Consider the following 12,817-nt stretch of genomic DNA (forward strand, 5'->3'; position numbering starts at 1 on the left):
TTTCAAAGCTCTATATGTACATTCAGCTCAAATACAGAGAGACGACGGTAATGTTTCCTGAAATGTTTCAATTATCCATCCATCTATCCATCTATCTATCCATTATTTATACACTGCTTAATCCTCATTAGAGTTGCTCTGAGGCTGGACTCTATCCCAGCTGACTTAGCCTGAAGGCAGGGGACACCTTGGACAGGTCACCGGTCTATTGCAGAGCACAATGTTTCAATAATGAGCTCTGAAATCAGCACAAAGCAGATGTCCAGCTAATGATTGTCATGAGGCAAACAACCACTATCAGAATGTGAGATTCATTTTCAGAAAAAAGGCCTCATTTACTCAATACTTCCCCCAAAGAACGCTCTTTTATGTAAATCATAGCCTTTGTTTTGTACATATTTTATCAATCTGATTACTGTACAAGAAAGGAGGGATGCTAAAAGAATGTAGCCTGACAGGAAGTGTTACTAAAACAGCAGTTTAGCACTGACATGCACAATAATACAGTATTTCAAAATATGTCAAAAAAGATGCATGTTTAAACATCTATGTGCAAATGTGACTCCAAATGGGGGCCAAGGGGGGACTACAGTTACCCATAAAATCTTATTGGCCAGATCTGATTGGTTCTGTCAAGTTTATTCACCCAAAGTCCAGAGTCTAAATTTCAGTGAATGCAGTGTCTAAGTGCAAGTACAGCAGCCGTCAGTTGGCCGAGCGTCATGTTGCTAAACATCACAGGCAGCACAAAAGGCACAGTTGCAATTACTTAATCAAGGCGACATACCGATCCCCAAACACTGTAAACAGGAGCTGAATGTTCAGTTTGTTGCTTCCAGAGTTTTGTAGGAGTCGTTCCTTGAGTTTTTTAAATATTTAAAAATCAGACAGCAGCAGTCTTTCTAAAGCAAGAAGTGCATGCATTTAACACAACACAACACAACACAACACAACAGAACACAGTGGTAACTTCATGAATAACTTAAAAGTCTAAATTATCCTCAACACTGAGACAGGATTGATCAGGATCTAATAGTAAATGATACTTATCTTGTGCTGTCACACACACAGTCACAGTTAATCACTTACAATTAAATCATTACTTACACAGCTGAGTCTTTGATCGTATTTTTACTGTTACAGTATGATCTATTTAGTGAGGTTAAAAAATGTCGGGTATATAAAATTTTTATGGGGGAGATTTTTCCATTTCATAGCAGGATATTCGCAGCAGTGATATTGTGCCTGGATGCACTACAAAGCATTTCCTCTGTAATCATTAAAGTAACTGCAGTATAGATAGATAGATAAATAGATATTTTATTAATCCTGAAGGAAATTCAAGTGTTCAGCAGCTTACATCCAACAACATAAAATAACAAAAAAGGTAGGTTAGTAACATTAACACTGAAGGTTAGTATATACTCTGAAAATCTTGCTGTACAATACTATACTATAAAAAACTATTCTAATTGTAAAATACAGGACTCTTGAAATCATGTTATGACTTATGACTTTGGGCTGAAAACTTCTGCCTATTTGGAAGAATTCCTAAACATACATTATGGTTTAGGTAAGTAACTGATAGTCCATCTAGAGCTGTACGGCGCATGCGTGACACAATGCTAACATTCCTAACCGGAAGGCGTGTCGCTAAACTCCCGAGTGATTCATCTTCTTAAACACACAATCTTCGCTGCAACTCTTCTGACAGTCAGCAAGCAACTCTACAGCGTCCCAAACAAGTAAGCTGACAGCTCTGTTATCAACACCTCTGTTCATTCCACTGTCACGTCCACAGCCAGTGACAAAGGAAATGTTGTTTTCCTTCTTATTTCTCGTCATTTTCCTCCGGAGCCGGGCGTGGTGTTGCTGAGTGCCGTCGCTCCGCTGAATAGTGCTCCAACTGTTTTGGACTTCGAGCTGCCTTAGCTGTTAGCCGAACTTAGCTTCAGCTAGCAGGCTATCCGGGCTGACACACACAGCTCCTTCCTGTTCAGCCTGCAATCACCTGCTCACACAGCTAGCTTCTAGTCCACAGGTCTGTCTGTGACAAACCTGTTCTGTTTTCCCGTTACCACTAAAAAGTGTACGGAGTTAGCACGCTGCTTGCTAATGTTGTGCCTATATGTCTGTGTGTGTGTCGTTTGCGTTAAGTTAGCTGCTGTGGGATGAATCTGCCCGCTTCATAAGTCTGCTGGTTGTGTGTGTTTGACAACCACGAAGAGACGTTTCTGTCACAACAGCTTGCCAGTGTCATTGAACCTAGTGAGTGTCCGCTGAGCTGCCGCTTTAGGACAGAACAGCTGCAATGCAAAGCTAGCCTGCTGCTGCTGATGCTGTGAGAGACTCTGTGATGTGCTCCATCCAGGCCTGCAGACATCAGTGAGATTAGCAAAACCAGTTTACTGCAGTAATTAATGGGAAAATTCACTCTGATACTGAATAAGGCAACATTTCAACCAGTTTCAAACCACAAAACCTGTATCTACGACCACTGATGACTGTCTCATTAGATGGAAATCAGAGAGCATCACCATCTGAATTAATGATGCCATCAGGTGACACTTTTTGGAATTGGGCCATTTACCGTGTATTAGTGTGTAATCCGGAGAGTTCTTGTTTTGATATCCCATTCAATCAAGCTTTATTTTACTGGAAGGCTCACAGCTGTGCACTAGAAGATAAAGCCATACTTCATCCCAGACACATTGCTGCAGCTGTTGTCATAGTGTTTGTTCCACTGTTTGTGGATCAGATCCAGGATTGGTCTCTGGATGACATCACCACCACAGTCTGTCTTTGCTGTTCAGCTGAAGGAGAGACTTAAGACCTAAAATCACAAACAGTAACTGAATGTGGTGCCGTACTGCTTTAAGACAGTTGAAAACATGAGTGCGTTATATCACTTGTACTATGGCCAGTTATGAAAGCAAAGTGGAGGTGGTCTGTAAGTCATCATTATAAAACGAAAGTGGAAGTTATAGTGTAGCCCTGAACAGTAAAGAGCTGAGTTACTGTAATCTAATGAAACTCAGTGACATTGTAGTGTATAGCGGATGTATTTGTCCTGTGGTTTCTTGCACTTCAAAATACATGACATGCAGTCTTAATTAAAGAGACATTTGCCAGCTAATCACATACAATATTTTGTGTTGCCTTCACATAAATGTGTACACCTCTTGCTACACTGGACTTCACAGTATTTTGATTTGAAGTGCCACAGTTAATTCTTTCATGCATCAAAACATTAATCCAGTAGGTTTACCTTTTACAAGCAGCTATCCTTTAACCGGGGTTGAGATAAAATTCTGAAATAAAATAGCCGATGTAGAATTGCAACATCACTTGTCAGAAAAGGCAACTAACTTGATGATCTTCTGAGCAGTTTTTTTTAAGCCAAGACACCAAACATGTTGTTTTCAGCCCTTTGAAAAGGAAGCCGTTCTGTTTCTCTCTGTGTTATATAATTTAAAATTGAATATGATTGGTTTTTGACCATTGATTGGACAAAGTAACATGTTTAAAGATGTGACCTTGGACTCTCAGAAACTGCTTGGGTATTTTTATTTTTTAACTGTTTTCCAATATTTTATGAACCAAACAATCAGTTAATTAAGAGGATAGATGCTGATATATTAGGAAATTATATTAAAAGTTTCCTACATGTGTCTCAACAATACTGATCGACTTGGAGAAATACTGGTAACAATTTGATGATTAAGGAGCTTTTGTATACGTGGCTACCTGGCAGTTGACAGTGGTAATATCAACAAACAGGTATTAGTCTGATGTAGGTCAGGATTCAGTATTGGCACGGAACCAAACTAGCCTTTTGTTATACATGTTGATGGAGAAGTCTGTCTCTGACACAAAGGGCAAACAATAGGACGATGCGTTACACGATTGGCCAGAATGCGAACCAGTATATCAGGAATAATAAGCCTACATTTCATACTGATTCATTGGTTTTGCTGAAACAGTCTTTTCTTACTCTTGCATGGTGTGTCCTGTTCCTGCTGTGTTGTACAGTGTGCAGAACGTGTTGTCACAACAGTCCACTTCAGGTCAAAACGGTGTGCTTCCTCCGTAGTGGTACTTTCTATTGCACCATAAACAACACTGTAGATGCAGTGTTATTTTTGAATATGAAAATAACTTAGGTGGCTGTGGCTTTGAACCTAACAGGAAGTGATTCAGTGACAGGTGTCACGAAGAGGCAGACACTTGTGTTCAGCAATACGCTTCAGAACTGGTTTCGGTGTTTCTGTGTGAAGTCATTTTGTTCAGATGCTGAAACTGACTGTAGTTGCTTGTAAATGTGCTGGATGCTTTACACAGAAGATCATTAATACTTACAGGGAGATGAACTCCGTTTTAACCCTGTCTGTGCTGATGTCACACAGTGACTCTAGAAATGTGTTACCTATTCAGACACCAAGAAAAACACTGTAATGGATCGTCTTTTATTAGCCTGTGGTAGTAAAGAGGGATTTGACTGTCTCATAATTTATGTACACCACCTGCCAGGGACAAAATCTGACAAGAAACAAAGTAAATTGCACTTTTCATGTTTATACAGTCTTAAATGAGTTTGTAAAATGAGACCGTCTCTAACTTTAACAGGCTTTTTTTTTGCTATTTATACCAGTTTATTGTATTGCAATGACAGTTGTGTTTAGTTTTGCCTACGGCCCGTAATGTTTCTAGAAGTAAAAAGCAGGAAAGCCTTTGCAGTATCTTGACTGTAACGCCAACAGGAGTTAGTTTGAGCCGTACATCAGACATGTAGCCAGTATTATCTACAACTATGAGATACCAGAGCCCAATATCTCCTATTGCTAGCTGAAAAAAAGATGACCTATATGAAAGGTTTGCCCTATCAGTCACCCACAAACTGAAGTGTCAGACTCTTCTTGAGCATCTTGTACCCAGGGTCACTCACTCAACGGATTAGAATGTAATCGTAGTACCTCCTCTGGCTCACGTGACAGACATTACAGTTCCTGTTTGACTGTAACTATTAAATCTGTGACAACACAGCAAAGCAAATCCACCCCGAGACACACCCGCACCCTTACAGACGCTATGTGGCGACACTGCCTAGCTCCTGTGGGTGTTGCACAGTCTGGCTGCCCCAATGGCCGCTCACACTTTCCATAGAGGCAGTGGTAGCAAGGCTGCCAACTGGGGCCGTACTGGGGGAACCAGCTGGTAATGACTGGGTTCAAGATTGCCGCTGTGTTTAGAATTTGAGTGAAACCCAAAGAGAGTAGGGAGAGTGTCCGGCCACACAAGAGCAGCAAAGGTTAGAGAGAGCAATAACAGTGCAATGTGGACAAATTCTGTACTATTTATATAATAATCACATTGAATATGGCGTCTTGCCAACTCATAAATGCCACTTAAGCTATTTGTAGATCAATAAACCAATGAATGTGACGATCATATGACCGTGCAATAGTTTGACATGAGAGCGTCTTAAAAGTGTGTTTACTTCTTTCCTTGTCATCACATGCACTTGTGCTTTACATTCTTCTTACAGGAAATACCCTTTTGCATTAGCTTTCTTTACTAATGAATATGTTTGTATGTTTCAGGGAAAGGTTACAGGATGTTCAATATTTACACAGTTAACATTACATAGCTGTAATTAATGATCAGTTTAGTATATGTGGAGTCTGTTTATCAAATGCTCTAGATCCAGTCTGACTTTAAAAAGAAGAGAGATGAGGTCCAACAGAACCAAACCAGATTTTTGGTCTGAGTGTCATAGTTTCCCAGCATGCACTGCCACCATCTGCGTGCCTCGTTTATGCTCCTTTTCATTGGAGCTACTTCCATCAGTGAATCAATGGAAGTGTTTTCTACTTCATGCTGGGCTTTGTGTAATTAAATAAGCATGAATGGCGCACATGACCCTGCTGCTTTTCTTATCTATGTCTGTGTGTGTGTGTGTGCACATGCACGTATTAATATAATTTGCTGGGGCTGAGTATGTATGAATGCCTTTTTGTGTGAATAACAATGTCTTTGTGAATGAATGAATTGACTCGTCATGCATTTCTTCTTGATGATGTGTATCTGCTAATTTGTGCGTCTGTGTGCACCCCTCCACAGCATCATCTTCAAAAATTCAACCCCCATCTGTTAGGAAAAAAGGAAAATCTATGAACAAAGTGAAAATGATTGCCTGTGTTGGTATTGGGCTATGGACAACAATTAATGTTTATTACTAATTTTAGTTCTATTTATTTGTATTATTTCCATTATATTAATTTATTGTCATCATAAATTTATCTCCTGTTTGTTTTCTATATCCATCAAATTTAATTTCTAAAATATCAGAAAATAGTAAAAAATAAAATTGAAGAAAACCTCTTGAGATGTCTTGCTTTGTGCAGATAACAACCAAAAACTCAAAGATGTTGAGTTTATAATAATATTAAACAGAAGAATAGGAAATCATTACAATTAGAATCACAATTAATTAATTTTAGTCCTCCCAAAATAGACTTATTACCAGAAAAATTGGCAACTTATTTTGTTTCTGTTGCTTATCTGTTTATGTACAATACATTTGCTTATGGTTCAGGACTAGGCAAATGTGATCTGTAAAAGGCTGAAATCATGTCTGCCATGCTTCATCTGAAGTATAACATACTGATACAGGCATTTTCTTTGTTTCAAAAGTGCTTTTGAACTGCCTTAATTATGTGCTAAACGCTGGATGTTTTCTTTATCTGTGCTTACTTGCGGTCCTGTTTCAACTGACTTTGTATGAAGATGTGTTTGCTTGTGGTGTAGACCAACTCCCAGCAAAATTATTAGGGCAGCAGGATGAAACATGTAGAGACAATTGGCTAATCCAGATGTCGTGACCAACTTTAACAGTGCTTGTCTTTTAGAGCTGAGCTGGTTAACCTGCATGTCCACAAGTGGCTGACTGGACTAACTAGAAATTAGACTGTTGTATTAGCAGGACATTAGTCTCTGGCAGTCTGTAACTTACTTTGCAGTCAACACAGATTACAGAGAAACTCAATTGTGCTAATTCACAAAAAACGAAAAGAGAACGTACAGACTTTATTCCAAAACAGGAATTAGGGGAGTTGGTTAAAGATGCCTGGTTACAGATATACCTAAATAATAAATGTAACAATGCCCTGTTACTGTACAAATGTGCCAATAGGGATTACTACTAGCAACACCATGTTTAAATAGAACCAACTGCTTGTGTGAATGCTACATTGTATATCACTGTTCTGGATGAGTGCTGAGTGAAGCATACGTATGCATTGAAGCCTTTGATGGCCATAAGATTCTGTATCAGAAGTGTTTTGGAGATGGAACCATCTAGAACTGTGATTATGGGAAGCTCAGTGACCCCATTCAGTGCCAGCTTGACCTGTCAGAAACTGTGACATTCAGCTGACAAATGTGAGAAGACGCTCACTCTAAGGACTGAACAACAAACTTAGGAATTGTGAAACTGGCTGTTTGAGGTTAGGTTTGCAAATTACTCTTACTCATGGGCAGGTATCATCAACTCAAAGATGACAGTGTGTTTAGATTACCTTGGCCCGCACTCATAATTGTGGATTGCAAAACACAAAGTTGTTTGGCCATTGCAGGGCATGTCTTTGGAGAGTCCATGTGCTGGATATGTTCATTGCAGTGTGATGTTGCCTCACACATTACAGTGTCACCACGGCACACAATACTATGACACACCTTTATGTATTTGTGGAACACAACAAAAATATCATCTGCCAGGCTCTAAACAAATATACCTATTCAGTGTCAAACTCTTTATCTAACTTTTATAACGTTAGGTTACTCATGTAACCCCGGTTCTCTGATAACCGAGTGAGGTATCTCACTATGGGAAACGCCCTCTGGCGTGACCGATCATGGAAGCTCCAATGACACCACATCTGTCATATGACAGACCAATCATCTTGAGATGCATGGGGCAGCCTGCCCCCTTTATAAGCGCCCCCGCGCTGCACCCACCATTCTCAAGCGTATTTCTTCCACCCCACTGATGCAAGTAGGACAGTGTTGTGAGATACCTCACTCGGTTATCAGAGAACCGGGGTTACATGAGTAACCTAACGTTCTCTTTCAAACCTCCCTCGGTATCTCACTATGGGAGATATAGCCCACTCCCGGATTTGCATGCTCCGAAGCCCACAAAGCCGCGACCCGCGATGAGTCGACACCCTAAACCCTCCCCAAGGGCTAGCACGCAATTAAGATGTACCCACACTCAGGACTGAATGAGCCAGAGACGTCTCGGTCACGTCCAGCCTGTAATATCGGATGATTGTGTGTGGGGATGCCCAGCTGGCAGCGGCACAAATATCCCTCACAGATGTGCCTTCGAACAGGGCCCATGAGGTGGGCATACCCCTGGTGGAGTGGGCCCGAAGCCTCTCCGGGGGCTGCAACCCACGACTTTTGTACGCCAAGATTATAGCCTCCACCACCCAGTGTGACAGGCGCTGGTGCGTCAGGGCCCTCCCCTTGTGAGAGGGAGCCCACGATATGAAGAGCTGGTTGCTCTTCCTAAATCCCTTAGTCCTGTCCATGTAGATGCGTAACGCCCTCACAGGACAAAGCAAATTGAGCCGTCTCTCATCCTCCCCTGCAAACGGCGGTGGGTGGAAAGCGAGCAGCTCAAGCGTGGAACAGCTGTAGGCAGAATCACTAACCTTAGGTACAAACGCTGGGTTAGGACGCAACGTTACCTTCCCATAATCTGAGGAGAACTGAAGGCATGAGGCGTGCACAGACAAAGCCTGTAACTCGCCTATCCGTCTAGCTGACATTAAAGACAGCAGCAGGACAGTCTTAAGAGAGAGCACTCTTAAATCTGCACATTCTAACGGCTCAAAGGGCAACCTTGTGAGCGCCTCCAGAACCAAGGGTAAATCCCATGACGGAACCGGGTGTTTACGCACGGGACGCAGCCGACGCGCACCCTTCATAAACCTCTTTATGAGAGGATGCTGCCCGATAGGCGCACCTCCAAAGCCCACGTGACAAGCTGAAATAGCGGCCAAATAGACCTTAATGGTGGAAAAAGCTTTATTACCGTCCAATAAGTCCTGCAAGAAGCACAACACATCTGGGACAGAACACTGAAACGGAATGATAACTTTAGTCTCACACCATTTTTCAAACACGCGCCATTTATTGTCATATAATGATCGCGTGGAAGGTGCTCTTGCGCACTGAATAGTCTCAATCACCCTCGTCGGGAGACCAGACTCGTGTAAATTCACCCTCTCACGTACCAGGCCCAGAGAGCTAGACGTTCGGGGTTCGGATGAAAAATCTGCCCGCGCGCCTGTGACACCAGGTCCGCACGTAACGGTAACGGCCATGGCTGGCCGTGTATGAGCTGTATCAGCTCCGCCATCCACGGTCTGCTGGGCCAGTAAGGAGCTATCAGGATTAATGAAAGCTGCTGCTCCCTTACTCTGATCAGAGTTGGAGTGATGAGGTAGAGAGGGGGGAAAGCATACAGCAGCGCGTTTGGCCACGGGTGCGCCAACGCGTCCGCGCCCAGAGGCGCGTCCCGGTCTCGTAATGAGAAAAATAGGGGACACTGCGCGTTTTCGTGCGATGCGAAGAGATCTACGGACGCTTGGCCGAATCTCTCCCACACCCGGAGAAGCACTTTGGGGTTCAGTCTCCACTCCCCGTACAAGGGATTCCCCCTGGAGAGTAAATCTGCCCGTTGTTCAGTGCACCGCGCGTAACGATAACAGGTGCTCGCTGCTCCATAATAACAGACTCTGAGCTAGTCTGTGTAATTTTACAGAGCGAGTGCCTCCCTCCCTGTTTATGTAGGCCACTGCTGTCGTGTTGTCCGCTCTGACCAGCACATGACACTTCCCCAGGAGGGGCAGAAAATGTCTGAGGGCTCGGAAAACAGCCAACAGCTCCAAGTAGTTTATATGAGCCTGACGAAGCGTCGGGGGCCAGGTCCCATTCACTGACCTCCCCTCGAAAACCGCTCCCCACCCCGTTAACGAGGCATCAGTTGTAACTGTCTTCCTCATCACAACCGCTCCCAATGGGACGCCGGTAGTGAATATCCCCGGGTCTCTCCAGTGACGGAGAGCCAGGAGGCACTCTGGGGAAATCCTCACCATACGCCTGAGGTGACGTCGTGCGTCCAGACGCAGAGAGGATATCCAGCGCTGAAAATCCCTCATTTTCAGCAGCCCGTGTGGAATGACAGATATTGATGACGCCATCAGCCCTGACAGCCGGAGACAGTCCCGTAATGACACTGAACTTCCCCTTTGAAATAAAGCCAGGTGTTGGCGAAATTTCTCCACCCGAGCATGGGACAGAAAACTCCGAAATGAAACAGAGTCTATTTCGAGGCCCAAATACTCGATCTTCTGAGTAGGAGACAAACAGCTCTTTAAGGGGTTTATACTGAAGCCCAAGCTGCTCAGCCTGTCTATCAGTCCCCGCGTATCCTTCTCCGCGTTCTCCTTGTTGGGAGCACAAAGGAGAAAATCGTCCAGATACGCGAACACTCTGAGGCCCGATGCTCGCATCGGGTTCAGGGCTGCTTCCACACATTTGCTGAAAACTCTCGGGGCTAGTGACAGCCCGAAAGGCAAGGTCTGATACTCGTATGCCATTCCCCTGAAAGCGAACCTGAGATATTTTCTGTGTGCGGGATATATGCTTACATGAAAATAAGCGTCCTGCAGATCCACTGAAGTGAACCAGTCGCCTGGACGAATGGATCGGAACAGAACCTTGTGTGTGAGCATTTTGAATTTGTACTTTCGGAGGTGTAGATTGAGGCAACGCAGATCTAGGATCGGACGTAATGAACCTCCTTTCTTTGGAATGAGGAAATACCGGGAATAAAACCCCTGATTTCTCTCTCCCTCCGGTACAATGCGAATTGCCCCTCGGCTTAATAGAGAAGATATTTCGCTCTCCAAAGCCTCCGCGGCTTCCCCCGTAGCTTCTGACATTAGGACACCGTTGAAGCGGGGCGGCTTCATTGCAAACTGCAGCCTGTAACCCTTGGTAACTGTTGTAAACACCCAGGGGCTCACTGCGCATGCGCGCCACTCCTCTGTGTTGACAGCAAGAGGGCCTGGTGGCCTGAAGCTTAACAATGGACCAGCTGCGCCCTCTGGGGGAGACAGACTGTCCTGCACCTCTTGATTTCTCTTTTTGTTTTGTATTTGCTGTGCCCTCGGCTTTATGAATGAGCCTGGCTGCGACAGCTTGTTTTTTATTGAAAAACCAGGAGAAGTGCTTAGTGTGAACATTGCACTTTTTCCCACTTCCCTTTGAACTGTCTCCGTGGAGCGACGAAGGGGGGAAAAGAAACTGTGCACTGGGGGAACGAGTGCGTATTTCTGTCTGTGAACGGGATGACCAAACGGGGCCGTTACACAGCGCTGACCGGAACATTGGTCCAAAACATCCATCCTCTGTTTCTTGAGAGGAGAGGGAAACACGTGGTCTGTTCCGAGGGGGCTCAGAGCAGGGATCTCCGTGAGTGCTGACTGCTGAGCCTCTGTTCCCGCGAACCACGACACCTAGGCCGACCGTTTTTTCTTCCCGTCCGGAGGGCGGGACGGGCGGTTTGGATCGGTGCCTGGAGCGGCAGCTACCGCGGCAAAGGACTTTTTGGGCCAGTGCCTTTGATGCTGAGCTCCGCGTTGGTGAGACGCTGGCTGCTCAGACGTGCATGGTCTGGGCTCCTTATAGCCGCCGCTGCGCACTCTCGCTGTAGCCGCAAATCCCTGGCGAGATGGCGGTGTGGGGCGAGAGGTAACCTTGTGAGGAAGGCAGAGGTTGAAGGCTTCTCCCTGCTTCTTTCTCAGGTCACTGGTTTGCTGCATGGCCGTGACAGCCTCCCCAAATAAGCCCTTAGCCCTTGACGGGTTAAAGGGAGCATCAATAATGACCTGTTTTTCCTGGTCAGACAGGCTGGAGAGGTTCAACCAGAGCGCTCTCTCCCCTGCCACTGCAAGCCCCATAACACGGCCGCAGCCTTGTACCGCACCTCTAGAGACACGGAGAGTGAGGTCGGTGACAACACATATTTCCTCCCATATCTTGGGGCTTGGGGAGCCTTTATCCAGGAGAACCCCCATCTCCTGGAAAAGTTCAGCCTGGTAGGCTGTCAGCAGAGTGACAACATTTAAGTTTTTCACTGACTGGGCTGCTGATTTGTACATCTTTTGGTACATGGCGGCAGAGAAGCGCTCCGTCTTCCCCGGGAGGGTGGGACCCGCCGCGGTGAGCGCGGACCGGTGGCTGGGGTGGAGGTGAGAAGCCACCGCCTGCTCCACTGCCGGGGGATCTCCGAGGCCCCACTCCTCGCTGTTAGCCACGTCCAGGCTGGAGTAACCCTTGACGGGGACTCTGTGGAGAAGCGGTTTGTCCCAAAACCGCTTCATCTCCTTCATGCATGCAGGGACGACGGGCATGACCTGTTTTTTTTGACACTGGGCGAGAAGGCAGAATTTTGCCGTCGTATAGATCCCTTTCCTCGCCCTTGTCATCCGATGATGCGGGCCAGTCTATACCCAGCCGGGATGCTGCCCGCTTACACACCTCATGCAGGTCGACCTCCGAGGGTGAAGAGGGGGGTTGGATTTCTCCGCCAACGGAGCTGCTGGGTCGGGATGCCGGAGTCGGGGCGAGGATTGCGTCCTCGTCATCCTCCTCGTTCTCGTCGTTAAGGAGGTCCAGGTTATCATCCTCCTCTCCGCCCCCCCCTCCGTATTCGTCCTCCGAGTCGAGAAGCTGGTCGAAC

At 45.3% G+C, this 12,817-nt stretch overlaps 1 protein-coding gene across 3 annotated transcripts in view; it reads left to right on the forward strand.

The window, feature by feature from the left end:
- The first annotated feature begins 1,604 nt into the window (after window positions 1-1,604).
- rabgap1l (RAB GTPase activating protein 1-like) overlaps window positions 1,605-12,817 on the forward strand; it is a 129,321-nt gene continuing 118,108 nt past the window's right edge. For 2 of the 3 annotated variants that reach the window (XM_051947207.1, XM_051947208.1), the window contains exon 1: window positions 1,605-1,745. The gene's annotated coding sequence lies outside the window, so the exon portion shown is untranslated. The remainder of the gene's footprint in view (window positions 1,746-12,817) is intronic. The other variant, XM_051947209.1, reaches the window with a different exon arrangement.

The sequence above is a fragment of the Acanthochromis polyacanthus genome, chromosome 4 (genome assembly GCF_021347895.1).
Source record: "Acanthochromis polyacanthus isolate Apoly-LR-REF ecotype Palm Island chromosome 4, KAUST_Apoly_ChrSc, whole genome shotgun sequence".
Lineage (NCBI taxonomy): Eukaryota > Metazoa > Chordata > Actinopteri > Pomacentridae > Acanthochromis > Acanthochromis polyacanthus.